At 34.3% G+C, this 27,545-nt stretch overlaps 1 protein-coding gene across 2 annotated transcripts in view; it reads left to right on the forward strand.

The window, feature by feature from the left end:
* The first annotated feature begins 223 nt into the window (after positions 1 to 223).
* LOC103099468 (uncharacterized) overlaps positions 224 to 27,545 on the forward strand; it is a 56,824-nt gene continuing 29,502 nt past the window's right edge. For both annotated transcript variants that reach the window (XM_056802685.1, XM_056802684.1), the window contains exon 1: positions 224 to 519. The gene's annotated coding sequence lies outside the window, so the exon portion shown is untranslated. The remainder of the gene's footprint in view (positions 520 to 27,545) is intronic.

Genomic DNA, 27,545 nt, shown 5'->3' on the forward strand with positions numbered 1-27,545 from the left:
GTGGAGTGGATAAGAGCACTGGACCTAAGTTCAGGAAGACTGGAGTTCAGATCCAGTCTCAAATACTTACTAGTTGTGTGACCCTGGGCAAGTAGTTCATCATCTACCTCATCCTCATATGCAGAATGATGATAATAATAACACCTATTGTGACAGAGGCTGACACTAAAGTAAAAATGCCAGGCTGAAAAGTGTGTAAAATTGATCACCTCGATGGGGGAGGGGACCAAGGAGATTGGAATATGGAGGAGAAGACTCTGGTTGGTCTGGTTGGTCTTGTTGGTCAGAGGAGTTGGTCTCTCAATAGGGAGAAGGCGAAGAGAGAAGGTTAAAAAAGACTTTCTCTTTAGGGTTACTCACTTTTTCCTGTCTGTGACTAGAAATCTTTTCCCCAAACATTTCCCAATTGAAAAGAATATTGAAGAGGAAACCTGAGAAAGACATTTTAAATCTCTGTATGACTTTACTTCAGCTCCTGTTCTACTGAGTCTGAACTGCAGCCAAGGGGCCAAACCCAGGGTGAGTCAACCTGACTTTCTCTCAGGGGGCTCAGGTTGCTAAGGCCTGAGTTCCCCCAAAATTTGAGGAGGGAGGGGTTTAGATAGAGACAGATAGGTTTAGATAGAGACAGGGACCCCCTTTTTCCCACTTCCCTTTGCCATTCTTTCCGTGCTAGTTATTTTTTGTATTACCCTGACTGATTTGTCATTAAAAGTTATCTGTTCCCCAAGCTGTGAACAGGTGTGAGTGAACAGATCAAGGGGAAATCCTTTGATCTCAAGTAGTAGAGGGGGAAGAAGAGGGACAAGAGCAAATCTGGGAGAGCAGCCTTAGCTAAGGAGCGAAGGCATAATTGGGGAAAATCTTCAAAACTCCCTCTCCTCTCTCTGAACCAACTGTAAACATCCCTGTCTCCCCTGAACCCAGTTTGATAAGGAAAGTTCTCCACTCTTTCCCCCTCTCAATACTGAAAGTCTTAATCACTCTATTACAACTAAACGAACCCCTCGAATACACTATCTCCTATGTTGTTGTGAGGAATAAATGAAATATGTTAAAGTTACTTTTTAACATTAGCTCCATTATTATTATTAGGAACTTTTAAAATGTGATGTTTAAAGTCTTAACAATCATAAAAATTCTGGAAATTTAAGACCTAGGAGGAACTATTGAGGTCATCTAGTTGTTTTTGTTTTTGTTTTGTTTTCCCAAAAATCTGGAATCATTTATTACCTTACTAGAAAGGTAAGGTAGGAAGGGAGGTACACAGAATCTTTCCTTTATTATATGTGAGGAAGAATAAATGAATGCACACAAACAAGGAACCCTGTTTAATCAAGATTTCAAGACCCTGGAGGATAAAAATCATTAAATAAGAGTAAAAACAAAACAGAACAACAACAACAAATTTCCACAGCCAAATGATAGAGCTTGTGGAAATCAGAACTGGAGACTGGAGATCCTGGGTTCAAATCGGATCTCAGACATTTCCTCCTTGTGTGACACTGGGCAAATAATGTACCTGCAATTGCCTATCTAATGACTCTTCTGCCTTGGAACTGGCACTGAACATTCCTTCTAAGACAGAAGGTAAGTATTTTTTTTTTAAATTATAGAGAATCAATTTCTACCGGGCTTGTCTCCTCTTAATCCTCTCATATCACCCAATCTGGATGCTCATGTGACTTTATTCACATTCTATGAAATCTCATCTAAGTACCATTTATTAAACACTTATATAGATATAGACATATATACACACTCTATGAGGCTCTGACAAAAATGAAAAATAGCATCAGATATCTATATTTTAATGAAATTCCTCCACATTCCTATGTACTGGAATACTAAAAGCTATTCCAAATGCCTTTGATGTATAGAGCATAGGTTGGTGACTTCTGTGTATATCAAAGTATACTTGAGCTGGAATTTCCATTTTCTGCTGTTTGCATGAAGAAAACATGCTATTTGCATGGAGAAAGCTTCAAATTACATGTCTTTGTTGTATTAGATCAGAGCTTGTGCCTGTAATTTATGAACTTTTCTGAGTAACAATAGCTTTAAATTCTCCATATGGAAAGCAGTAGATTTAAATAGCTAGGTAGAGAATGGGAATGGAAGGAAGTGGATGAAGTAAATGAAATTTCTAAGGTCAAATTATTTTTGAAAACTATTCAAAAGTATTAAAAAAGCTTGTCTGAGACTTGAAATAGGCTTCAAAAAATCTACCTTCCAAAATAGTTTGACAATTTGTGAAATAAAATGTTAATTAATTTATTTTGAACTAATATATTAAGTTATTATATTATTTAGTATTTTAAATGCTTTAGATGAATTTTCATTAAACTATAGCATATGCAAGGAAAAAATTAACCTCAACCCGGGGGAATCACAAAAGACAAACACAGACAAGACAGTAAATAATATTCCAGACAGTACAGATTAGACAGTTGTCCACAGACATTTGCAGTATTATAAAAAGTGTGTGTTTATGTGTTTGTGTGTATGAAGAAAGGGGTTAAGTATCATGGACCAGCATTCATATTTTGTATCATTTAAATTATATTATTTGTCCTAGATCCTTTAATTTTCACTTTATAGTTCTCTATTTATTATTTTTGTAATTGTTCTCTATTTAAGATTTTTTTTGATACTTAGAAATCTAGTAAAGAAATACTTGAAACTAGAAGTAAATTGATAAGGGCTAAAAATGTAAACTATATATGGCATGGCTCAGTTTTTGAATTCTTAATTAAAGATGTGTAGAGAGTTTGAAATCCTAACTCAAATGCAATTTGAAAACAGATACAATATAATTTTAAAGTGCTTTCTATATCACTACTACTTTCCTGAATCAATCTCAAAAATGTTTCTATCACCATATTTATCATTTAATTCACATAGAACATGCATCTTTCAATTTAGAGATTTCTTTTCATGAAACACAAACACATACATACTCACAAATAAAAACACAGGAAAATAATATTTTAAATATATCATGATACTATTCAGAATTCTTACTGAATATTGAAATTCAATCTTGTCTCCCCCTTCAACACAATTTTGAAAAGTATTGAGATATTTATGTTCTTCATGAGAAATAATAGTATAGTTTAAGAGAAAAGATATTTTTTGATATTTTTCAATTGCTTGTTAATTTCACCTCTAGTAATATGTTGCATTGATAAAAATTAATGCATAATAGGATTTTTAAAAGGCCCATTTTGTAATGATATATGTAAAGAAGTGGTGGATTTACAAATAAATTTTGGCTGGCAAAAATCCAAATTCTCTGAAAGGCCCTCAAGAGTTGTATTTAAAAAGTCACTTATTTGAGTCCTTTAAACACATTTTATCCATCTGTTTCTCCAATATGGCATTCTCTAAGGCATCTGAATAACATTTTCACTACTTTAAGAAAGATTTAATTTTTTGGTCTAAATATTTTGAGGGTATCCCAAAAAAGGGCATTCCAAAAACTTTTGTCTCATGTCCTGATTTCTGACAGTCCTCCCACCCCCTCCTAACCTCTTGTAATTCCTACTCCAGATGCTCCATCTTATTTCCAAGCTCACACTTAGCAATATTGTTAAAGCTAACTTGATATACTGGGCAAGACAAAAACAACATCACAATTCTTACATTTCCTCTTCTCTCTTTCTTTAGATCCAAAGAGCCAAAGAGTTTCATGCAGAATAATACATACACAATGTGTCTCCAAATATTTATAGTAGATCTAGATACTGTTTTAAAATGAGCAAGGTTAGCATAGTTTTCTTAAGTCTCTTTGAAACACTATATGGCACCTTTGCTTCATATGTTGGCAAACTCTACCAACATACTCCAGTAATTTTCACTATGGAGAATACAGCCATTGACTGAAATAAATGCACTTCCATTTTCTCTTAGAAACATTTGTAATCTGACACTTATAACACTATAAATAATTGGCATAGAAAAAGATTTCTAAAGATGCCTGGGCACGCACTTACAGAAACTATTTCTAAAATTACCTGGATGTGAACAATTACAAAACCATTATAATGAACGTGACAGCTAGTTTGAATCCAAGAAGAAAGGACCATCCCTCAGTGACCAAAAGGGCCTAACATTATGTAGAGAAGGAGATGGAGGAGAAAATATTAAGGCTGACTATATTCTAGATACCCTATAAACAAATAATAAAAATATGGGGTTTTGTTTTGCATATATTTCTAGGAATGTAAACTTTCCCCTTCATATACTTTTCCAGCCAGGTACCTTCATTTAGTTATTCTTAACTATAAAATGTTCAAATTCTAATATGAGGTCCTAACCAAATAAAAAGTTCCTTATTGGTCCAGTAATTTGATTCAGTATCAAGGGTAACTCATGATCTCTTGGCTCTTCATGACTCAGTTTTTTTTTTTTTGTTTTTTGTTGTTTTTTGGTTTTTTTTTTTTGCCTATCTGACTCTGGGTTCCTTATTTACATCTTCATCCTGATATCTGGTAAATGCTTGCTCTAGTTCTAGATTTGGTTTCCTTGCCCTGTGGGTCTTCATAACCATTAATAATCAAATATTCAAGCTCCTACTTCCCCACCTAGATTTCTGATCATCTTTTCTTGTTATCAATTTTCTTGGGGCAATATCCAGTGACCAGGTGATAGAATCCTGCTTTTTTGATCTCTGCTTTTTTTCCCATGACCTGTCACCATTGCCTACCCCACTTGGTTACTAGAAAAATGAAATGAGATGTTTGTAAGTTGAGTTACACACCTTAAAGTAATCGGATTTGTGAATGTATTTTTCAATTCTTGATTGCATCTTCAAATACTTTAGATCTCATTCATATGATGTTGTACCAAAGAGGTGCTCAATAAGTTTCTGCTGGTTCATTGCTTGAGGTACAATGCCTAGATATCAGATTATAATTTTAAATGACTTTTACTGATATCTTCCCACAAGAAGAAAGCAGACATAAAAAAGGGTAGGGTCAAAGTGTATAAGAACCTACCCAAGGGTCTCTCATATTTATTTGTGCCTTAATAAGAATAATGATATAATTTCAATCGTCTAAATCTATCTAAGGTGCAAACATATGCCTGCAAGAACTATCAATCCCCACATGATATAGAGAATAAAGAAAGCAGAAAAAAGAATATAACCTTAAGATCAGAGCTCATGCCAGTGTACTTTTCTTTACTAGTGATCCAGTTCTGACTCTAGATTTCAGGTACTCTCTTGAGCTCAGAAATTAGTCTAATCTTTCCTGTCTTTTAAGACTCCCTGGTCATGAGGAATCACACTGACTAATGTTAACCATCAGCTGCTTCCAGCCACTCTTCTCTGGAATTATTATATTCCCTGATTAACCTATGATTTTTTTCTGCCAGAAATCTTCAACATAGACCCTCAGGCCTGCCCTCTTCTGGGCAGCTCTGCATTAGTGATGCTCATGACCCAGATTGGTACAGAAACACATAAGAATTTATGAAATAAAGACACATAATTTTTAAATGGATCAGGGTGCATTGTAGTAAATGTTTAAAGATACAAATTTAATATATGTGCTGGTTCTTGAATTCCTAAACATCCATAAGTTAACATTCTAATGGACTGGGCTATAATTACAAGAGAAAGTCCGAGTTCAAAATCATTGCTCTAAGAAACATACATCAGACAGTCAACGGAAAGACTTACCTTGAGAAAATTAGAAATGTGGAGCAGTCCTTGAAGCACACTGACAATTTCTAACAGTTCTGACCTGAAGACAAGGACATATGCCCTAAAGCAAGATCGCCATGATTTTTTAATCTGCCAGGGTTCCTGACCAGGTAAAATATAAATCATTTAATCAGCTCCCAACTGGGCATCAGGTACAACTAGTATAAATTTTCCTTCATAAAAGTTTCATCAAAGCATAAGGCTGGCTGCAATGCTTTACCTTTTGCTAGAGAAATTACAGCCTGGAAAGACTGGCTACCAATCATATATGATTGATAGCCTCTTGATAAATTCCCCCCAAACCCCCACCCAAACTTTCATGCAGAGGAATTCAGGATTAAAATGGCCTTGCTAGCTCCTTCATTCATTTTCCATAAAACGCTTTACTTCATTTGGTGCAAAGGGAAAGACAGTGGACAATTATTGATCTTAAAAATTCTCTTAAATGCTTTCAATTTGGGATTTTTTGAAGATGAAAATGAACTCTACAGAGTAGTGACAGCTGTATTAGTCCACGAAACTATATGACTAACAATCCAGGGAATTATATGATATGAGAACTGAGGAGTTTGAGCCTCTAAAGGATGTTCAGGACTTGAATGCTCATGAAATGATGGATGCATGGATAGATTATATTCTCTGATTTGGATACTTTCAGGTCAGCATCTTTAGCAAGCCATGCAAAATGTTTCCTTGAAGAATGAGAAAAAATAATAGAATTTAGGCTAGTAAACCTCTTAAGAATGACTTGTAGAAGAACACATGTAATACCCAGTGGAATCACGCGTCGGCTACAGGGGTTGGGGGGGAGGAAAAGAAAATGATCTTTGTCTTTAATGAATAATACTTGGAAATGATCAAATAAAGTATTATAAAATTTAAAAAAAAGAAATTATTAAAAAAAAAAGAATGACTTGTAGACAATTTACTTTTGCCTAACTAGATTTACCTTTCTGAGTTTAAAGCTAGAACTGGCAAGATGAATTTACTGATAATGTGGCACTAAACTTCTCATAGAGAGGTGATCAATTTAAAATGCTAAAAAAGACATACATTTTGGGGAATGGTTAATGCAGGAATTTGTTTTGCCATATTATGGAGTTATATATTGAGGATTTGTTTTTTTTTAGGAATTTCTTTTTAATTTGCTCAAGTGCGAGGCAAAGATTAAATTTAAAAATACTTGTTCCTTAAAAAAAAATTTTAAAGGACATTAAACAAGAAAAAATAATTCAGTGGCAAAGATCCAGGAACTGGTCTAAAATCAGTAAAATTCCAATTAAATTCAATTTTATATTTAAAAATTTAAATTAATCATTAAAATAAAAGCTATGTTGGTGGAGGTGTGGGTAAGTGGGTAGATGTGTGGAGGAGAAAAAGATGCTAAAAAATCCTGACTAAATTAGCAAAATTTCCTAATTATTTAAGAATATTTTGAGAAAAACAAAGAAAGCTTCAGAAGAATTGGTCACATTTTGAATAAATACGAAAATTAATATCAACAAACAAACTGAAGAAAGTAAATGAAAGAACTCACAGTTGACCTGATCACTATCAATCTATCAATCCAATTAAACATTTAGTTAACTAAGTATATATATATATATATATATATATATATATATATATATATATATTTCCAAAGACTTTTTTCTTAGACTGAAAAGGAATGGCATGAAAGTTATAATTTGAATTTTACTATATAATAGTAAGAATTTTAATGTTGAGTTCAATATATCCTTGGGAATAAGAACTGTAATATGTGCAAGTTATCATTCTGAGGTCAATTCAATTTTTATATTACCAGAAAATCTGATTTTGCATGTGCCATTAACACCAGGTATGATATAATTTCTCTAGCAAAAGAATACTATTGTTGAATTTTCTCAGAAAGAATATAGAATCTTCAATAAGATTACAGGAAAAAAATAACAAAGAAAATGAGTCTCTGAGGGATAAGAACAGATTTTTTTTTTATTGTATAGACATACTTCTTTATTACAGAATACGATTTTTATAAAAAAAGAAAAAAACCAGAAAACTAGGCCTCAGTTTCTTCTTCTATAAAATGGAGGATTTGGCCTAGATAACCAGTCAGGTCTAAGTAGGATTTTAAGGTTATGGTGGCATCTTGTGGAGTATGGATTGGAAAGAGAATAAAATGGAATAAGGAAGCCAATTAACAGATAGCAATCCAATCAAAAAGTATAAAGACCAATACCCTTGTGGTAGTTGTATGAATGGAGGGAAGAAGATGTAAGAATGTAAGATGTAATAAAAATCATTCTGTCTGAAGTAATAGGGACATTGTTTGGAACCAACAATGGGACTTCTTTTCCTATCACTAAGATTCCACATATAAAAAAAGCAATTCTACATATACTAAAATTCATTGTCACCATGAAAAAATATTCTAAATTAACTAATTAAATAATTTTTTCTAAAAATCTAAAAAAAATTAAAAACAAATAAATAAAACTCATTATTGTTAATTTGGTACAATAGCTCTTCTGGTCCCAATCCCATTGCTGCTCTGATAGGAAAACATGTCCAGTCCTGGGTTCTGAGCCTCACTGACATCTATATTGACAGAGTAATAGCCTATCTTAAAAACTAGTCCAGTAGAGTCTTCCTTCAAGTGTCAGAGATTTCACCCTACACTCAGAGCTCATCTAGTTCATCACCTTAATTTTAGAAATGAGTAAACTGAGAGTGAGAGAAGTTCAGTGATTGGCCCAAGGTCACAGAGCTCATAAGTACCAGAAGATTTTGAAAACCGATCTTACTAAGACCAAGTCCAGCACTCTCTCGCTGTGCCTTTCTTTTCGCTGAACCTGCATGTTACTGAACCCCTGTTAAATATAAATATAACAAATTTTCATGGCCCCAGGAGTAAATTTGGCTCCTTAGACTGAGCTATGTGTCAATTTTATTTGTTTAATTCTCTCTTGCCACCACCTCCAAGTGTCTTTGAATTTAAGATAACTGTGGGACAGCCAAGGGGAAATTATACAAGAAGCAACTGGTGACGTGCACTGAAGCTCTGGAGTGACAGAAACTAAACATAGATTTCTGAGTCATTCCTATAAAATTAATGAAATCCATGAGAGCTTCTGGAGTCACTGAAAGTGTATAGAAAAAAAAAAAGAAAAGGGTCAAGGACAGAGAACTGTAATAAACCAATAGTTAAGGACAGGAATATGAATGATGGTCAAGAAAAGAAAATTGAGAAAAAGTTGATAAAAGTGTGTGTGTGGGGGGGGGGGGGGAATCAAGAGAACAATGTTGCAAAAATCCAGAAAGGACACTATTCATTAGGGTAGCCAGTCTAACAGTATCAAATGCTTGGTCAATAAGGATGAGGATGGAGAAAATGTTATCAGATTTGGCAATGGAAAAGGCATGACTAATTTTGAGAGAGGTGCTTTAGTTGAATGATAATAACAGAAGTCAAATTGCAGAGGATTCAGAAAAGATTGGTAGAAGAAATTGAAAGAAGGATATTACACAATTATATCCTAGAAGTTTGCCTATGAATGGAAGAAAAGATATAGAACGCTAGAATCAGGATGTAAAAGAGAGAGGTTTGTTTGCTTTTTTCAAGATGGAGGTATATGTGTAGGCAGGAGATGACCAGAAATTAAAGATCAGATAATGTATAAAGAAGCAACCTGTTTGAAGATATGAGTGGATAGAAGCAGTGAAAAGGGTCATTTATTCATCAGAAAAGGGAATATAAGGAAAGGGGATGGAAGATGGTGAAGTTCAAGACCCATAGTAAAAAAAAGAGGATGTGCATGATGTATGGTCTCTATTTTATATAAAATACAGGTGATGTCTTCAGCTGCTAAACAAATAAAAAAGCACTCTGAAGAAATGGAGCAGCTCTTTAGTGGCCAAGAACTAGAGAATCATTTACTAAATTCACAATTTCCCTTACAAAGAGAAAGCAAAGAAACCAACAAGGTGGTTATTCCCATAAACTCAAAAAGATGAGAATTTAAAATGACAAATAAGACATCTTTCTTTTTAGTATTAGGCAGAAATCAATTCAATTAAACAAACATAATTATAAAGTTCCAACCAGGGATTAGAGGCTATGATTGGGTGGAAGCTGGGGGTGAGGATAATGTGTTTCTGTCTTCAAGAAACTCACAATCTGGCAGAAAAGTATATAATATATACCCAAATAAAAAGAGTACTAGGTATAATTGGTGGGTGAGGAGCTAAGGAGGTTCAAAATAAGACCAAAAAAAAAGGAACTGTAAAGAAAAGGAAAGAAATAAGCATTTATTAGTGTCAGTCACACTAGAATATAATCTCATTTAATCCTCACAATAGTTGATGTTGATAGTATAATTATTTCCATTTGAGAACTGAAGAGGTAAGATAGTTAAATGACCTGCTAGGTTACCAGAGCTTGTAAGTCTTTGAAGTCTTAGTGACTCCACATCCAGCAGGCTATGCATTGTTCCAACTAGCTGTCTTAAGAAATATTCATTCAGCCATGCCAGGTTCACAGAAAAATGTTTTCTCCCAACTTACTAGTCTACATATGATCAGGAATGCAAGCAACTGCCTGTCTGACTCATTCTGTGTGACTGGTTGTGGAATAGAATCTGCTCTTTGCTGACCAAACTGGCACCAGCAACTCCTCTCTCAGCCCGATGCCATATATACCTTTGGACGAGAAGCGTGAATAAGAAAAGATCAACAACACATATAGAATTTCTTTTATCCTGTCATCTCGATGTGAGCCACTCTCCTATCACAGAAGGATCAACCTGACCTGAAGAAAGGATGGGCAATATCTCTCTCCAGCAGTATTTTAGAATTTACCCAGCCAAGTTCCTTGAGAATAATTCCAAGCCCAGGGCAATCCACAGAGGGACCAAAATAAGAAAAGATTCTCCTCGGCTACATAGAATTGTTCTATGGATCAGCACAGATTTAAGATAGTAATAAATGTCAAAAGCAGAGAGGTATGTGACTCAGCAAATTTAAATCATTAAATTTACTAACTCCATGGAATATCTCTCCTTACAAATTGTCATCACATAAAACTATTTATGTTTGCCATCCAACTTGCAAAAATGTCCATTTACGTTAGTTTAAAAAAGGAAACCTATCATTCTTTTTTATTTAAAATCCACAGATGGAAACAAGATATGCTTAACTATGTCTGAGCAATTCCACCATAATTAATTAAAAGTGTTTTTTGTTGTTTTACTGTTAATACCAAAATAAAGACATTAAAATATGGAAGCAATGTAGAGGAGAAAAATTCTTCTAGAGGAAACCTAGGGATGTCCTGAAGTTTTTCATGCTCCTTTGGAAGCCAATACTAGGGGGAAAGAACAATTGGTGAAATTACTCATCAAGGCATTCATTAAACTGTAAAGATTAAAATTAGGGAATATGGGGAGACTGAGGCAGGTAGAAATTAGTTTCTCTCTGCAAGGAGTATCATATTTTTAGAGGTTTATTAAAGGTTAAAGATTAAAGAAAATACAGAATAAGAAAAAAACACGTGCCTAGGCCAGAGGCCTAGGCCAGAAAATCTCACATCACAGAAGAGATGCATCTGCTCCAAAACGGAAGTCCCAAAGAGAGCTAAAAGCTTTTGCAACCAGGTTAAATGCCTTCTCAATCTCGGCCCAGGTGAGATTACAAAGCATTCTGGGGAAGTGGAGCAAGGAATTGTGGGGATTGAAGTCCAGAGTTCAAGTCCAATTTTATAGAATAAAATATCTGTGTGATGAAGCAGAAAAAGTGTTAGGCTTAAGATAAGGCAATCTAGGCTTGAATTCTTGTTTTAATAGTATATGTGTGATGTCAGACAAGTCATCTGACCAAAATAGTATGCAAAAGAAAGTCAGTACTGAATATAGGAAGTGGCAGCACAGTAACAGTACACAGGAACACTGGTCAGAAGGTAAAGATATAAATCATATCTCTAATATTTAAAAATTGTGTGATGTGGACAATTTTCATGAACTCTATAAGACTCAGTTACTTCCTTTCTAAAAAGGGGTTTGAGCGGGGTGGGGTAAAGGTGGCAGCATAGAGGCAGCAAAAGTTCAGACTTCTGAAAACCCTTCAGGTCCCAGGACCGCTTCCCCACCCACAGTACTGAGCTTCTAGCAGTGGCTAAAATCTCTGGGCAATCAAAGACACTAGTCTAGAGGGAAAACTTTATGGGCAAAGCTGTGCCAGGCTCAGGGATCCAAACACGGACAGATGGGAGGCAGCTTGAGGAGAAGCACAGAGGAGGCAGTCTAGTGGCAGCAACAGAGACACTCCATTCCCCCCCCCCCAGGTTTTGGCCTCAGGGCATATCCAGCACTGCAAATTTAGCACAGCTGGGCTTAATCTCATCAAGTCATCAGAGGATAGGGAAACTCGAGCTCCAACTCCCCTCCCCTACACTGCTCTGAGTGCCTTGCTAAGGTCCAAGGGTAAAGGCTGACAGAAAAGCCCAAACCCACAGATTGAGCACACAGTGAAAGGAGCAAGAATGCAGGCAACTATAGGGGGAAAACAGGGGGCAAATATGAGCAAACAACAGAAAAATAAAAAACAAATCACAATTGACAGCTTCTATCCAGACAATTAACAAAGAGCAAATGAGAATCAAGGTACACAAAGCAAAAACACAAAAACTCCAGTGAATTGGACACAGGCTTTGGAAGAACTCAAAATACAATTCAAAACACAATTAAGACAGGCTGAAGGCAACTAGGAAAAGAACTTAAAAAGTAAGATAAGTCATCTGGAAACAGTCACTTGAACTAAAATGAGAAAAATAGTGTCTTGAAAGCCAGAATTAATCAGCTTGAAAATGAGGCAAAGGAGATGAAGGATAAGACAAAGAAGATGAAAGATGAAGTCCAGAGAAAATCAGACCAGAAAGAGAAAGATAACCAAAAATCCAGGGATGAAAATCAGTCTTTCAGAACCAGAATACAATTAGAAGCAAGTGACTTCACAAGGCAGTAGGACACTATAAAACAAAATCAAAAGAATGAAAAAATTTGAGGAAAATATGAAACACCTCATTCACAAAACAGAAGATTTAGAAAATCGTTCTATGAGAGACAACTTAAAAATCATTGGTCTACCGGAAGATAATGACAAAAGAAAAAGCCTAGACATCATCCTATAGGAACTTATCCAAGAAAACTGCCCCAACATTCTAGAACAAAGGGGAAAAGTGGAGATTGAAAGAATCCACAGATCACCTCCTATACTTAATCCCCAACTGACAACATGCAGGAATGTTATAGACAAATTCAAGAAATGCCAGTCCAAGAAAAAAATATTACTTGCTGCTAAGAAGAAGTAATTCAGATACCATGGAACTACAGTGAGTATAACACAAGATCTGGCTGCATCTGCACTGAAAGAACAAAACGCATGGAATATGATATTCTGGAAAGCAAGGGAACTAGGTCTACAACCAAGAATCAACTACCCAGCAAAACTGACTCTATTCTTATAGGGGAAAGTATGGTCATTTAATAAAAGAGAAGAATTCCAAGCATTTGTACAGAAAAGGTCAGACCTGAATTGAAAATGTGATTCCCAAATATTGAACTCAAGAGAATCATCAAAAGATAATTAAAAAGAAAAAAAAACTTTTTGTAAAGGACCCTATAAGTTAAAATGATACATATGCCTGCAAGAAAAGAAGATATTGGTAACTCTTAAATATTGTCATCATCACCTAGGTAGCTAGAAGAATTACACTTATAGGGAACAGTGACAAACTGTATAGGATGAAATGCCAAGACATGAATATGTATATACATATATATATGCATGAATATACATATATATATACACATATATATGTATGCATGAATATATATATATATATATATACAATGAGAATTTTAAAAAAGAGGTTAATATTAAGAGAAATGGGAAAAGAAACAAAATGGGATAAATTTATATGTCACAAAGAAGCTCATTCCTGGAGGGGGGGAGAACATCAATATACTGGAAGGGTAAAGAGATTGGAGATTGGAAATACTCAATTCTTATGTGCATTGAAATTGACTCAAAAGGTAAGGACCATCAAATACACAGGGGCAGAGAATTGATTTGCACCCTATAGGGAAGAAGTAAAACAAATGGACAAGTGGTGAGGGAAGCAATACAAGGGAGGAAGAGGGTGGGGGAAGATAGTTTAAAAAGACTGTTAAAAAATAAGTGTGGAATAAGAAGAGAGGGGTGTAGAAAAGGAAGTAAAATAAGGGTGGGAATTAGGGGGACCAATTAAAAACAAAGCACTGGTATAGAAGGAAATAGTGAAAGAAGAAAGGGCAGGACTAGGAGTAGAAATCAAAATGCTGGGAAATACACAGCTGGTATTTGTAACTCTGAATGTTAATGGAATGAACTCACCCATAAAACACAAGCAAATAGAGTGGATTAGAAACCAAAACCCTATCATATACTGACTACAAGAAACACACATGAGGATAGTAAAAACCACATTAGGTAAGAGGATGGAGCCAAATCTATTGGGCATCAACTGATAAAAAGAAGAAAGGAGTCACAATCATTGTATCTGTCAAAGCCAAAGTAAAATGAGATCTAGTCAAAAGAGACAAGGAAAGTAATTACATCCTGATAAAAGGCAATATAGACAATGAGGAAATATCAGTACTCAACATGTATGCACCAAGTGGCATAGAATCCAAATTTCTAAAGGAGAAACTAGTGGAATTCAAGGATGAAATAGATAGAAAAACTATACTAGTGGGAGACCTGAACCTTCCTCTATCTGAACTAGATAAATCAAACCAAAAAATAAATAAGAAAGAGGAAAGAGAAGTGAATGAAATCTTAGAAAAATTAAAGTTAATAGAAATATGGAGAAAAATAAATAAGGACCAAAAGGAATACACCTTTTTTTCAGCAGCACATGGTACATTCACAAAGATTGACCATGTATTAGGGCATAAAAACATTAAAAATAATTGCAAAAGAGCAGAAATAATAAAGGCAATCTTCTCAGATCACAATGCAATGAATATAATAATTAGTAAGGGTACATGAAGAGGCAAATCAAAAATTAATTGGAAATTAAACAATATTATTCTCCAAAATTGGTTAAAGAACAAATCATAGAAACAATTAATAATTTCATTGAAGAAAATTACAATGATGAGACATTCTTTCAAAATTTATGAAATACAGCCAAAGCAGTACTCGGGGAAAATTTAAATCCTTGAATTTATATATTAACAAATTAGGGAGGGCAGAGGCCAATGAAATAGGCATGCAAATTTAAAAAAACTAGAAAGTGAAAAAATAAAAATCCCCAGATAAAAATCAAAGGAGAAATTATTAAAATTTAAATTCAAAGAACTATAACTTTAATAAATAAGAATAGAAGCTGGTACTTTGAAAAAAAAGCAAATAAAATAGACAAAGTACTGGTCAATCTAATTTAAAAAAAGGAAAGAATAAAACCAACTTGACAGTATCCAAGATAAAAAGGGAGACTTCACATTAAATGAAGAGGAAATTAAGGCAATCATTAAAAATTATTTGCCTAATTATATGGCAATAAATATGGGAATCTAGTTGACATGGAAGGATACTTTTAAAAAATACAAATTGCCTAGATTGACAGAGGAAGAAATAAAATACCTAAAAAAACCCATATAAGAAAAAGAAATTGAACAAGCCCATCAAAGAACTCCCTAAGAAAAAATCCCCAGGTCCAAATGGATTCTCAAATGAATTCTATCAAACATTCAAAGAACAACTAATCCCAATATTATACAAACTATTTGGCAATTAATTAATTATTTGGTAATTAGGTGAACACAAAATAGTATACTTCTTAGAACTTTGAGAAAGGAAAGATTTTAAAACCAAGCAAGAGTTAGAAAAAAATCACAAAATGTAAAATAAATAATTTTGATTACATCAAATTAAAAAGGTTTTCTACTAACAAAACCAATGTAACCAATTAGAAGAGAAATACCAAACTGGGAAACAGTCTTCATAACAAAAACCTCTGACAAAGGTCTAATTACTCAAATTTATAAAGAGGTAAACCAATTGTACAAAAATATCAAGCCATTCTCTAATTGATAAATGGACAAGGGATATGAATAGGCAATTTTCAGTTAAAGAAATCAAAGCTATTAATAAGCACATGAAAAAGTTTTCTAAATCTCTTATAATCAGAGAAATGTAAATCAAAACAATTCTGAAGTGCCACATCACACCTAGTTCATTGGCTAATATGAGAGCAAGGGAAAGTATTGATTGCTGGGGGGGATGTGGTAAAATAGGGACATTAATTAATTGCTGGTGGAGTTGTAAATTGATCCAACCATTCTGGAGGGCAATTTGGAACTATGCCCAAAGGGCGATAAAAGACTGTCTGCCCTTTGACCCAGCCATAGCACTGCTGGGTTTGTACCCCAAAGAGATAATAAGGAAAAAGACTTGTACAAGAATATTCAAAGCTATGCTCTTTGTGATGGCAAAAAAATTGGAAAATGAGGGGATGCCCTTCAATTGGGGAATGGCTGAACAAATTGTGGTATATGTTGGTGATGGAATACTATTGTGCTCAAAGGAATAATAAAGTGGAGGAATTCCATGTGAAGTGGAATAACCTCAAAGAATTGATGCAGAGCCAAAGGAGCAGAACTAGGAGAATATTGTACACAGAGACTGATACACTGTGGTACAATCCAATGTAATGGATTCTCCTTTAGTGGCAATACAGTGGTCCTGAACAACTTGGAGGGATCTACGAGAAGAAAACTATCAACATCCAGAGGAAAAACTGTGGGAGTAAATACACCAAAGAAAAACAACTGCTTGATTACATGGGTTGAGGGGGATATGATTGGGGATATAGACTTTAAATGAACATCCTAAATGTGGAAAGGAAATTAGACTGACAGTTTGTGGGGGAAGGGGCCAACTGGGAGTGGCAGTTGGGTCTTGTGACTACCCTTCCTTCCTGCCGGAAGTGGCAGTGGGGTCTTGTGACTAGCACTTCCTTCCTGCTGTGTGGGACTTGCTTCCTGGTGTTGGAGGAGAGAGGAGCTTATTCAGCCCAGTCTGGAGTGGCATGCTTTCTTGGTTCAGCCTGAAGATTCAAGCCCAATCTCTTCTGAAGTTTAGAACTGTGCTTGTTTGCTTTCTGTCTACTGCTACTGTCTACTACTCCCATTTATCTCAATTTTTCCAATCCTATTTCCTTTCCCAATAAATATTACATAATGCAAACCACAACAACATGGAAATAGGTTCTTATCAAGGACACATGTAATACCCACTGGAATTGCATGTTGGCTATGGAAGTGTGAGGGGAGGGGAGGGGAGAGAGGGAAAGAATATGATTCTTGTAACCAAGGAATAATTTCTAAATTGACTAAATAAAATTAAAATAAAAAATAAAAAAATAAAAATGGGGATTGAAATATTGCTCCTATACATGTTGGAAGAGTAGGATCACACTTGGAGTACTCTGAAGCAAGATCTATATAAATTATCATAACTTTACAGTTTGTTTCGCATAGCATTTTAAGGCATTGAAAGTTTTTTACATAAATTTTCTCATCTGACGTTAGATTTGAACTCATATCTTTGAACATTTAAGTCCAGTGCTCTCTACTCTATACCATCAACTGCTATAAAGATTACGAATTAGAAGAACCTCTTAACAGTCAGTGTATGTGTCTTTATTTCCCTATTGAATGTGAAAATGATTATTTTTGCCTTCATTTAGGACAAAATTACATAAGTATTGATTTATCTCCCTATGTGGCTAAGTTGGAAGCAACTGCCCCCCACACACAGTCTTTGCCTAGGTTACTAATTGGCTGGCACTCACAAGAGTTAAGACTCTGGCCAGAAAAAGCACCCCCTTTAATCATTTTTTAAAATTTTTGTGAATTTTATTTTTTTAGATCAAATGTAAATACAATTCATTAAAATTCATTTTCTCATAATTTGTAATTTATGTTATTTCTCCCTCTTTTCTCCCCAAGAAGGTAGGTAATATCATTTAGTTTATATTTATATTCTCATATAATGCATATATCTATTTTGTCATATTGTGAAAGAAGATATAATGTTTACACTAGAAAAAAATTCATGGAGAAAGTACATAATAAAATAAGTAAAAGCATAAAGTAAATATATAAAATATAAATTTATCTTAAATATATTTAAAATAAAGTAGGGAATGCTATTTTCAATTCGTATTTAAACTCCATCTGTTCATTCTCTACCCTTTAATCTTTATAAGTGAGCTAGACTAGGTTTTTGTTTTGCCCTTTTGATTTCTCCCTCTTTATAGACCATGCCAGAAAATTACAGAACAGATCGGTGGTGGGAGTAAGGCAATGAGAAGAGGAGATTACAAATCTCCTATCTCCATTCCATTTCCTTTTCTCCTCTCCTAGATTCAGGTTATGACTATTAAGGCAGAAACACATGGGAGTTGCATTAGCCCAAAGAGGAAGCCTACAAGTAGACTCTTCTGGAAAAGAGATGATGGTAGCTTTCACAGCAATAGATTTCCCAAAGAACTATATGACAGCAGCAAACACACACATAGCCACTGAGCCCAAGGGGAAGCTCGAGAATCCTGCTCTGTAATTATATATGTATGGAAGATTTTCAACTCTTGGGCAACATGATTTCTGAGTCCGATCTCCTAAGAGGTCTCTTGCTCAGTGTCAATGAGCAAGTTTCTGAGATCAGTCTTTCTGTATTGGAAAAAGATTTCTCGATCCATCCTTACTCTTCACCAAAGAGTAGGGTCATCCATCCATGTCACTCAGGAGCTAAAGAAGTAGTGAGGGCTATCTGTGACTGAAGCAAAAGGTCAGGGCTTGATGGCTATTACAACTACAGGGAGTAATTTGAAGTCATTTTATCCATCTAACTGATTCTTTGTGATTCTATTTGAGATTTTCTTGGCAAAGATATTGGACTGGTTCATCGTTTCCTCCTCAAGTTCATGTTACAGATGAGGAAACTGAGGCAAATAGCATTAAGTGACTTGACCAGGGTCACACAGTAATATTTGACAATTTGGAAATTTCATACTTGTCATAGAGTCATGGGATATCATAACTGAAAGGGACTTCCAAGTTTATCTATTTCTCTCCCTTTCCCTGATTTTACAAATAAGGAGACTAAAGGATAAGGTTGTTTTGTTTTGTTTTCTGTTTTGTTTTGTTTTTTTCCTCTTTTGGGACAGAATGGAGGCTAGAAATTAAAGTTTCAGGCTGAATGCATTCAATTCCATGGAAAAATTTCAAAATTTGAACTTGGACCTTCATGACTCTATGTCCAGCATGCTATCTATACCATGTATATGACCCTAATTTGAACAGTAAAAGATTCAGTAGGAACGGGTGATACCCAACAGTCCATAAAACAAAGTTGACTTCTGCAGGGATTCTAAAGTCTGAATACCTTTGATATATTTTCTATAACTATTTATGAACTCTTTCAAGATCTGTAAGAACATCTTTGCCTATTTGCTTTGTTTAGAGGCTCTTTGGGATTCCTGAAAAAGCCCTTCACCTGTGTCATCACCTATGATTCTCACAGCCACCCTATGAGGAAGGTGCTATCACATTCCCCATTTTGCAGATGAGGAAATTGAGGCTGAAGAGCTCCATGACTTGGCTGGGGTCCCAATGCCCCAAGACCTCAGATCTTTCTGACAATATCTGCCTACATTTAAATGTTTGTGTTTTGGGGGGAAAGACACGCATGCCGAAGCAACAGGTAGTATGAAGGTAGCTTACACAAGACCCTGATGGCTAAATTTAGGGAATCGCAGATGTGAGTTCTTTTTTAAGTACTTTTGGGGACTTTTCCTAAGGAAACTATAGATAGAGACATAATGAACTTCAAAGAAATTAAATGGCCCTCTTAGTGAGAATCCATGATTGGTTCTCTTCAGAAGTTTGAGGATTCTTGGGCAAAGAATAACATTACTTCTAAAAGTGTAAGGTATTCTTTTAGCCATAAGAGATTTTTAGTATGTACAACACATTCTACTCCTGAAGATTTTATAATCTTGGAGAGAATGAAGCACAGTTAAGGATAATACAAAGTAATACAGGATAAATACCATATGATTAGGAAAAAGGATTGGAGAAATTTAGAATGAGAGATTATTTCTTGTGGAACTGATTACAGAAGTGTTTGTGGATGAGATATTTGGGCAAAACCTATTAGAATGTGCAGCATTTGCAAAGGTGGGGATTGACAGTGAATTACAGGCAGAAGGACTGATAAAAATAAAGAAAAGGCTAATAGCCCAGTTTGGTTACAGTCCAGGGTTTGAGGAGGGGAAGAATAAATCACTGAGAAACTGGGTGGAGTATAGAGCACCTTATAAATGCCTGGCTAAATGAATTCTGTCAAAATTTTAAGCATAATATATATATATAAAATATAAGTTTATCTTAAAATATATTAAAAATAAAGTAAGGAATGTTATCCAATCACTAGAGTGATTGGGAGTCTCCAAATCAGTGACTGTGAACTCCTTGAAAACAAGTATTATCTTTTGCCCTTTTTTATTTCCCAGTATTCAGGAGAGTATCTGCCATATAGAAAGTAGTTAAATGTTTACTGACTGAGTAAATTTTGCATGAGGAAAATTAATGTGATGGCTGTATATAAAATGAATAAGAGGGAGGATAGATTTGGTTTATATATACATATAAGTATATTTATATATGTAGTAGAAGAGACATTAAAGTTCATATAGTCTAACATATTCATTTTGCAAAAAAGAAACTGAGGCCCTCAGAGAGGTTATACAACTTGCATAAGAGCATCCACATAGAAAGTGCTGGAATTCAAACCAAATATATGACTTTAAAGAGTTTTGTGGAGCTAGTGAGACCACCAACCTTCCTTTTCCAAGGTCCAAGTATTTCTTCTTAAAACTTTTTCCATCAGAAATCAACTCTCTCCAGTTTTGCTAGAGTAAATCAACCTGGAAACCTGTAACAAACTAAATCAAGGAACTTATTGGAAGGTTTGTGACAACGAATTTATGAAAAGGAAGAATATTCAGCTGGCAAAGTTTCAAGATTGTCAATGACTGGCTAGGAGAATGGAGAAAATCCACTTAACTTCTCTTTGTGAAAGCTTACCTTCATATAAAGAGAGGCTCAAGTTACTTACAATCAATTGACCTCCCAAGAATAGGCTAAAGCTTAGTGACATGTTGAACTACATTTTTCTGATTGTAGACTACTTTGTTTCCAGGGAATATTGTTAGACTTTTTCATAGAACTATATAAGCAAAAGGGACCTCAAGAAGTCATTTGATCTGTTTGTCTGAATTAAAACAGATAATTTCACAGTAATGCAGTAATTATTAGAATTTGAATGGATCTCAGCTTTCATGTAGTCTATCTCCATCATTTTACTTATGGAAAAAAATTGAGGCACAAAGAATTAATAACTTTACCAAAGTCATAGTGAATAATCGACAGACCAAGAACTTATTCCATATTTTTTCACTATAAAATAATATATTTCTTCATAGTTTCATAGAGTATAATATTTGGAATAGATCTGAGATATCAATCCTCCTGATTCATATTTCTCTATCAGATTAAGTAAAATTTCCTGAGAGAGAGGTTACTTCAGCTTAGGTACGATTTTCCTTTTGACCCATCCCACCTATTTTATTCTTCCTGGATTTTATTTCTTCATTATCCCTCTAAGATAATAAAAGATGGCAACAGTTAATGTTGGAGAGTTAGGAATAAGAAAGGCGCATTAATGTATTATTGGGAGAGGTGTGCAACCAATTCAACCAATTTGGAATTATTCAAATAAAGTGATGAAAATATCTATATCCTTTGATCCAGAGATTCCACTATTAAGATAATGGTCTAGGACAGTCTTTGGAACTAGAAACAGAGTAGATAGAAGTCTATCAATCAGGAGAATGGCTCAAAAAACTGTTCTACATGAATGTAATAGACTTTTAGTGGGCTAGACTAAATGACGAATCTGATGAAACACAAGAATAGAAAGACTTTCATACATTTTTAGAGAGTAAAGTAGACAGAACCAGGAAAACAATATGCACATTACCTACAGAAATGTAAATGTAGAAAATAATACATACAAAACAAATGAAAGTGAATGTTAAAAAAAAACATCGGTAAAAAGAAGAGATATGAGAGAAAACACCTCCTCTACTCTTTTGCTGAAGAGTGGGCACTGCATAGAATTTTTAGATGTTTTTCTCAATGTATTGATCAGTTTTATTAAGTATTTTTTCTCTTCTTTTTCATTTTCCTTAAAAGTATTCCTTTTATATACAGAATTCATCTCTAAGAAGAATATCTGGAAAGTTTAGCCAATGTTAAAAGAAAATATATTTATAAAATTATTTTTCTAAAAAACGGTAGAATGTCATAACCTGTCCTGATCCAACTATATCTGGAACATTATGTTCAGTAATGGACACTATATTTTAGGAAGGACAATGACAAACTACATTATGGGCTGAAAAATTCTTGGGTGACTAAGTATCTCATTTAATAAGCCCTGCAAAGGTCCAGGATTTAGAAATGTTTAGAAATGATTACAAATCATCATTTCAATGACCTAACAACCTCTCCCAAATTTGACTCTTAGTTGATATTTCTTCTAAACTTCTCCATAACACTAAGGAGAAATTTTGGTGAGTATGTAATCCTAATTTATACATTGTTTGATATTAATAATCAGAAAGTAATTGATGAAGATTGCCTCTGTTATATATTTCAAGATATCTTAGATAATTTGAAAAATATATAGCAGATCTCTTGGTGGAGGAGATCCTTTAAGGTGCTGTTTTGCTCTATAGAATAAGTAGCTTTTGGTCATAAACAAAAAAAAAGGCATGGTGGTGTTGTACATTTACTCACATTTATCTTTCATTCAAATACTTTCTCTAATTAAAGTAGGGATTCCTTAGAAAGAGGGACTGTCGATACCTTGCTATCTGTATTTCTAGTACTTAGCAAAATATTTTCACACAGTAAGTACTTTAGAAATATTCTTTCATTCATTCATAATATAATATTCAAATGTTGCACTATGGTACTATAATATAATGCTAAATAAATCTGATTCAATAAAATAGTAAAGTTTTTACTGAGAAATTCTATTTTACCATATTATCCTATTATTGACTACAATGTACACTCAACAAATACAAAATAAACATTGATCTAAGAATCTTTGCAAACACTCTAATTCTTAATAAAGTGTATTCAGGAAATTGGAAGTTGGACTAAATGATAGCTGAGGTCACTTCTTTTTATAAAAGGAAATTGTTTCATTTTACTGAGAGAAGAATAAAGGACCATAGAATAAAGTAAGCATAACCAAGAATGATATGAGTTAAGATTAAAATATAAATTAAGTAAACTCTGTGGGTTAGGGATTATGTCTCATTTAATTTTGTGCCTCACTAAAATGCCTAACAAATTATGTTAAAAGTAAAAGTGAAATAAGTGTCTATGCACTAAAGAATGAATATTCTTTTATAAAGTACTCTTCATTCCAATCCAAATATTAAGTAACTTAATGAAGCCAACAATGGCGCAGAAAGCATGGGAAGTTTGATCAGTCTATCATAATGAATAACATTCAGAAGCTCTAATTATGAATACTGTCATACTGTCTAGGCTCAGCAGAGGAAACAAAAGCTTAAATGTGTTACAAGGACAAAATAAAGGGAAGAGCGTCACTCCATTTATGGTAATTAAGAGCAACATTAATAGCATTAAAGAAAAAGTAAACAACTACTACATAAAATTATTGCTATGGAGATCAGAAAATATCAAAGCTAGGACAGTCAGCATCTAAGATCATGCAAAAGAGAACAAACATAATTGAAGGATCTTAGGTAGCATCTAGTCCAATGCACTCATGTTACACAAGAGGTAGCTGAGGGCTAGAGAAGGGAAGCAAGTTCCTTAAGGACATATAGTGGAACTAGATCTTAGCACTAATACCTCCTTGTGCCAATTGTTCATTACACAAACAACAGAGTAGGTGGAAGTATTCTACAAATGGCAAAACACTAAACATGTCAGAGATTTATCTTCATCACCAATAATAAGGATTTATTGAGCATTCACAATTAGGTTAATAAGGTTCTAAATTACACATAAATATATATATATATACATATATATATATATATATATAGTAGATGTGAAAGATATTCCATTCATCTTTATATCTCTTCTCCACTCCAACCCACCCCATCTGACAGCTTTGACCACAGTACAAAATGAATTTGCATAGAGTATATGATCGGGTACATGAACAATACAAGGTCGTTACTTTGGTTATATACCTCTATTATGTTTATTACTATTAAACTATCCTTAGGGAATGCTAGAACTCAAAAGATCCTTCAAATATAAAATATAAGATTTAAAGAGGAAGAGAAATGAACATCTAATTCAACTCCACTTTTCAATAAAAAAATTATTATGACTCACTGTTTAGTCTCTGAAATCTTGTCAAGTAACAGGAATACTCAAGCAATGTCTGAGGAATAAAATTTGACAAAGAGGTAATTGGTTATTCTCTCTTCTTTTTTAACACCTTGGCTTGTTTTTCTATTTCATGATATACTTCAAACTCATTAAAATGTGTTAATGAAAACTTTAAAAGGAAGAAAAAAGCAGAGTATATTAACCTTTGCTTAATAAGCAAGAATGGCAAATCAAATCTAACTGAACATTGTATAGTCCCTGTACCACAATTATCCAAACTTCCTGGACAATTGTATTCCCAATTCCTAAAATGTCTTGAGGTAGTATGCTTAAATGATGGAAATGTAAAGACTAAAGCCAATGAAATATTCATTCTGTGCCTCTTACATTCTAGTTTTGTTTTAGGAAGCACAAGAAGATATATTGGTCTTCAAGGGGCTAACAAATCAGGTATTCCTCTCAAACTACAATTGCCCACTTATTAAAATCAAACTTTAACTATCAAGGGGCAAGCAAATGCCAGCTACACCATGTTTCTTTTACCCAGTTTTCTTTTCCTCTCTTCAAACAACTCCATTAAGAAAATTAACCCTCCTGTGAATTTTAAAGGCTTAGCACTCAACTAAGCCTTTAAGTAAAATAAGAATTTTTACAAATTCATTTAATTAATTAATTAATTTAGAATATTTTTCCATGGTTACATGATTCATTATCTTTACCTCCACTTCTCCCTACCTCCTCCCAGAGCCAACGAGCAATTCCACTAGGTTTTACATGTATCATTATTCAAAACCTTTTTTAATATTACTAATATTTGCAATATTATGATCATTTAAAGCCATATCCCCAATCATATCCCCATCAAACCATCTGATCAATCATATGTTTTCTTCTGGGTTTCTACACCCACAGTTCTTTCTCTGGATGTGGATAGTGTTCTTTCCCATGAGTCCCTCAGAATTGTCTTGGATCATTGCACTGCTGCTAGTAGAAAAGTTCATTACATTCAATGGTGCCATAATGTCTCTGTCCCTGTGTACAATATTCTCCTGGTTCTGCTCCTTTTGTTCTGCATCAATTCTCAGAGGTATTTCCAGTTCACATGGAATTCCTCCAGTTTATCACTCCTTTCACCACAATAGTATTCTGTCACCACAATTTGTTGAACCATTCCCCAATCAAGGGGCACTCCCTTGTTTTCCAAATTTTGTCACCACAATGAGCATGACTTTTAATGTTTTTGTACAACTATTTTTTTATTATCTCTTTGGGGTACAAATCTAGTAATGCTATTGCCCTATCAAATGGCAAGCATCCTTAAAAAGCCCTTTGGGCATAATTCCAAATTGTCATACAGAATAATTAGATCAATTCACAACTCCACCAGAAATGCACTAGTGTCCCCATTTTGCCAGATGCCCTCCTATATTTATTACTTTCCTCTGCTGTCATATTGGCCAACAGTGTTGTGTTAGTTTCTTAAAGGAAATTAATTTTTCATAATTTTTGTTTTCTCTAAGCCTGGCAAAGTACCTTGCAAACAATTGTGCTTAAAAGGAATTGAAACTAATTGAGATATCAGTGATACATTTAAAAATATTTGAAACTGAAGATATTTGGAAATGAAGAATAGGACCTCAGATGATAGAATAGGGTTGGATTTATAAATGAGGAACTCACCTGTGTTATTATACATAAGAGTAGAGAAGATAAAGGAGAGATTGTGGGGACAGAAGAGAAGAACCATGCAACATTCTTGCAAAGATGAAATAAAAAGGATGATGAATCAATGGATAGAAAAAAGGAATGTCAGATATTATGAAGAGAACCAGTATTTAGAAATAACAAAAGCTAATGGTAAAGAAAGTATTCAAGAAAATGGAATGGTTGCTTGTCAAAATCAACAATGAGGTGAAGGAGGCTAACTAAAACCAAAAGGCCATCAGTCATGACAGTTAAGAGATAACTCTTGTCCTTAAATACAGGAGGTTCATTAGAGCTATGGGATCAGAAGGCATAGTGCAGAGTTGAAAAATGAGTGGGCAGGAAGCAAGTGGAGATAGCATGTTTATATGACTCTCTAGGAATTCAGCATTTGAAAGAAAGGAGAGATATAGAATAATAACATGAATAGATGACAAGGTCAAATAAAGATTTCATTTTTCAGGGATGATGGAATTCTCAGTATATTTGTACTGCCTAGGGGAAATCACTGGGGGAAAAGCCAGCAGATAGGAAAAAAAAAACCTCAAGTTGAGAAAAGAGGAATAAACAACCAGGAAAACTCCCAGAGGAAAAGAGGACAGTGGCATTAGTAGAGGGATTGCTATCTTAAAGAAGTGTCATTTCATCCTCTGAGACTAGAAAATGACAAAGAAAATGGGTGATGATGCAGAGGAGTTTTTGCTTATGAAAGAGAAACACCTTAAGGGGAATCATCTTGGAAAGTGTCTTTTTTCAGTAGAATAGGAGATATGATTATCCAAGAAAGAGGGGGCAATGAGAGGACAGGAGTTTGGAGCTTGAGAAGAAAGGAGCTTTGAAATGGGAAATTTGGAGGATGAGATGAGTCAAAGGTGAACAAAGAATTTTCTGTGCCACAGAAAGGATCCAGTTGAGTCTTATATATAATAGGCATTTGAAATGGATCTACAGATATGATTACATAAATTCTTCCAGCTTTATTTCTCAACTCAAAAGAAGGAACAAAAAGCAGATGAGGCTAATGCTAGATTGAGAATTGGCAATGGATTTGAGGATACAGAACAATGAAGTGTTAAAAGTGATTCACTGCACTTTTAATATAGTAAAAAGGAGAGGCAAAATGGGGCTAGAGCCAGAGGCAACTACATGAGTTAGTGGATAACAAGTTAGCTCTAGAGTTAAGAGGACCTGAGTTCAAATTTATTCTTGGACATTTATTAGCTATGTGACCCTGGGCAAGTTGCTTAATCTCTTTTTCCTTTAATACATTGGAGAAGAAAATAACCAACCACTTCTTTATCTTTGCCAAGAAAACTCCATGCACAGTATGATCCATGAGGTCATGAAGAGTTGTATATGACTCAGTCACTGAATGACAAGTCTAAAATAGGGGTGAAAGACAAGAATAAGGAAAATTGGCAGAATCCATAATTTAAAAGACTTTCAAAAGGAACAATTCAGTAGAAGAAATGGAAAAACAGAAAATTGGAGTAAGAGATAAATTTCAAAGCTTAAATCATTCTTTTATAAGTATTCTTAGCACTGTCTATATCTTCCAGTTTGATATTTGGTTAAATTTAATTTTTCAGCACAAA

The sequence above is a fragment of the Monodelphis domestica genome, chromosome 6 (genome assembly GCF_027887165.1).
Source record: "Monodelphis domestica isolate mMonDom1 chromosome 6, mMonDom1.pri, whole genome shotgun sequence".
Classification (NCBI taxonomy): domain Eukaryota; kingdom Metazoa; phylum Chordata; class Mammalia; order Didelphimorphia; family Didelphidae; genus Monodelphis; species Monodelphis domestica.